The following is a 4,085-nucleotide window of genomic DNA, read 5'->3' as shown; positions in this document are numbered from 1 at the left end:
AAAGGCCAACCGCGTCGCAAACAGCCGCCTTTAGCGCGAGCCCGAGCAACTCCGCCGCGAGATGTGGTCGCCGGTGCTTAATCCGGTGACGCTGACATGGCAAGATTAGTTTAGGACTAATCCCCCCCATTAGTGACACTGGCAGTGGGCCCTGGCGCCTTAATCTTTTAGTTAAATTAGAAAATAACCCCCCTGTTTAACCTGTGACACTGACATGTGGACCCCACACGTCAGGTTTGACCTGGTCAGCACTGTTGACCTGCTGACGCAGGCATGACGCAGTAATGGTTTTCTGGATTTAAAATAAATCGGGAAAATCCAGAAAATGTTATAAACTTCAAAAATTCATAGAAATTCAACCGTAGCTCAGATTGAAATAATTTATATATGAAAAATGATCAGAAAACTTCAATCTATCCATCTGTATAATTTTCATGCATGACAAACCAACATATACATGTTGTATATATGACATATAAATGGCATATTTAAGAGCTTAATTTGGAGTTGCATTTGAACCCTTGGTTCAAATGGACTCCAACCAAATAAATGCTAGATGCATTAACTCAAACAACATCACATACTCATGCCATGTTCATGCATCATATTGTTGCATATGCTTATGTTTGATTTTCAACACCGTTCCCTCTCGATAGGTCCCGCTCCGGAGAGTGGTCCAGATAAGTACCTGTCTGGGGAGCAGTGACCCCTGTTGATCTACCAGGCAAGCAAACCCCCTTGTTCATTTCGATACAATCCTACTCTCTCGCTCCTGCTCTCATTTATTGCATTAGGACAACAACGATTCAACTCCTACTTTATGCTGCGGTAGTTGAACCCATTCCTCTGCATGACCTGTCATTGCCACAGTAAATAGTTAAAACCCACTAGCATGTGTAGGAGTTGATTGAGCCATGTTGTGTTCCCACCATGCTTTGCCTGCTATTGCTTAGAGTATGTCAGGTTTGATTCATTGGGAATGAATTGGAGTGCAATGCTATGTTCTGATGCTGAGAGTTAAGTGTGTGAACACGATTTGGTAAAGGTAGCGGTGAGAGGCCATGTAGGAGTACATGGTGGGTTGTCTCACTGGAACCGTCCTTAAGCACTGAGTTCCGTGTATGTCGTCCAATGGCTAGCTACCACACATTGGAATGCTTAAGTGTCCCTCTCGACTTATTAACCAACTTGATCTCTGTCTAAGAGTTGCAAATAGTTTCTGGTGTTTGTAGGTAGTGCTATTTTTCTACCGAGTGGCACCCGGCAGGGTGGACTTGGGACAGACTAGGCACCGTGGCCCGGTGTACCGAGTGGCACCCAGATGGTGGGCTCGGGAACCCTGTACACATCGTTTGGGGCCGTGAGCGAAACCCCGGCCGGATCTCCTCACGGATGGAACCCGAATAGGCGATAAACCTGGACTAGAGTCTTGAGTGGTTAGTCAGGTCGTGGCCGACACCCTCGCCAGGCTTCCGCTTGAAGGTTGCCGTGATACATGACGTGTATATGGTGATAAGTGGTGAGAGCATGTGTGAAGAAGTACACCCCTGCGGGTTATCATGATCTATTCAAATAGCCGTGTCCTCGGTCATGGACTTCTTGGATGCATACGTGGTACATAGACAACTTAAAGTGGATACTCTAAAATGCTCAAGACAAGTGTGAGTGCTATGGATGGCCTTCTCGTAAGGAGACGGGGATGAATCCATAGTAGTGTATTGATGTGGTGATTAGTGGACTCGTGTGCGCTGCCTCATCTCAAAGAAGTTTCTCGTTGTCGTAGAACAGGATAGCCACTGAGTCAAAGCTGGCTTGCTGCAACTAAACCCCACATTGCCTTCTTGATACAAATGCATGTATGATAGGATCTGATGTAAGCCTTGCTGAGTACCTTTGTACTCACGCTTGCTTTAATTATGTTCTGCAGGTGAGACATCTGTCTCACTAGTAGTACTGCTTGGACTTCGACGAGTAGCTTGTTACCTCATCTACGATCTTGTACCCTTGGGAGGGACTTGTAGATAGTCAGGCTTCTCAGCCTTTTTCTTTTGTAGTTGTCTGTACTCAGACATGTAATGCTTCCGTTGCTTGTATGCTCTGAATGATGGGTCATGTGACCCCTATTTGTATTTAATGCTATGTGCTCTTCTGGGCCTTTATCTATATGAGTTTGAGTTATGTTGTGATGCCATGTTGTACAACACATACTTGCATGTTATGCGTACGTGTGACGTGTATTGCTATGTGTGGGATCCGACAACCTAGTTGTTTATCCTTGGTAGCCTCTCTTATGGGGAAATGTAGTCTAGTGCTTCCACTGAGCCATGGTAGTCTGCTACAGCCCGGTTCACCGGAGTCCTGCTAGCCCAGCACTACTGCTCCGGAACACTTAGACTGGCCGGCATGTGATTTACTTCGTTCATGTGTCTGTCCCTTCTGGGAAATGTCATGCGGTGACATCCGGAGTCCTGCCTAGCCTGCTACAGCCCGGTTCACCGGAGTCCTGTTAGCCCAGTGCTACAGCCCGGATTCGCACGCTGCTGACCGACATGCTCGATGTTGATTCATGTATGCATGTCCTCGTAAGTTAGTGCCACTTTGGGTTCACGACTAGTCATGTCGGCCCGGGTTCTCTGTCATATGGATGCTAGCGATACTATCATATACGTGAGCCAAAAGGCGCAAACGGTCCCGGGCCATGGTAAGGCGACACCCGTGGGAATACCGTGCGTGAGGCCGCAAAGTGATATGAGGTGTTACATGCTAGATCGGTGTGACTTAGAATTGGGGTCCCGACAAGTCCAAACACCGCGAAACTTTTTATGGATTTTTTATGGACCAGAAGACTCCCGATGGGCCAAAGCAGCACCTGGGGGTGCCCCGAGGGGGGCACAACCCACCAGGGCGCGCCATGGCCCCCTGGCGCGCCCAGGTGGGTTGTGCCCACCTCGGTGGCCTCTCGTACCCCTTCTTTGCACTATAAATTCCCAAATATTCCGAAACCCCTCGGGGTTAACCTAGATCAGAAGTTCCGCCGCCGCAAGGCTCCGTAGCCACCGAAAACCAATCTAGACCCATTCCGGCACCCTGTCGGAGAGGGGAATCATCTCCGGTGGCCATCTTCATCATCCCGGCAGCCGCCACGATGAGGAGGGAGTAGTCCACCCTCGGGCCTGAGAGTTTGTACCAGTAGCTATGTATTCAATTTCTCTCTCTCTCTCTCTCTCTCTCTCTCTCTCTCTCTCTCGTGATCTATATCATGGGCTTTGTTAATATAGTCAGATCATATGATGTTTCTCCCCTCTATACCCTTGTTGTGATGAATTGAATCTTTACCCTTTGAAGTTTTGTTTTGTCAGATTGAATATTCAGATATGAGAACACATGATGTATGTCTTGCGGTATGAATACTTGAGGTGATAATGGGGTATCATATTGATTCACTTGATATGTGTTTTGGCATTCAACTCGCGGATTCCCACAGTGACATTGGGGTAATCTATGAATAGGGGTTGATGCACGTTTTTATTATCTTTTCTCTGATAGACACTTTGGGGTCTCCTTGTAGTTCGTTGTGTTGGATTGATTATTATGAATATGAATTTGCTTTGGTGTTATTTTAGTACGAACTCTAGGATAGATCGAACGGAAAGAATACCTTTTGTATTATTTTAGTACGAACTCTTGAATAGATCGAACGGAAAGAATAGCTTTGAGGTGGTTTCGTACCCTACAAACAATTTCTATCTTTTGTTCTCCGCTAATAGGAACTCGAGAGTGATTCTTTATTGCACTTTGAGGGATAATCATATGATCCAAGTATGTTAGCACTGTTGAAAGCTTGCACTAGTGAAAGTACGGACCCTAGGCCTTGTTTTTAAGCATTGCAATACCGTTTTTGTGCCCATTTACTATTTGCTACCTTGCTTTTTTTATTTATTCAGATTATAAAAATATATTAATATCATCCATATTACAGTTTTATCACCATCTCTTCGCCGAACTAGTGCACCTATACAATTTGCCATTGTATTGGGTGTGTTGGGGACACAAGAGATTTCTTGTATTTGGTTGCAGGGTCGTTT

The sequence above is a fragment of the Triticum dicoccoides genome, chromosome 1A (genome assembly GCF_002162155.2).
Source record: "Triticum dicoccoides isolate Atlit2015 ecotype Zavitan chromosome 1A, WEW_v2.0, whole genome shotgun sequence".
In the NCBI taxonomy this organism is placed as follows: Eukaryota; Viridiplantae; Streptophyta; class Magnoliopsida; order Poales; family Poaceae; genus Triticum; species Triticum dicoccoides.
Note: the sequence above shows the minus strand (reverse complement) of the source record.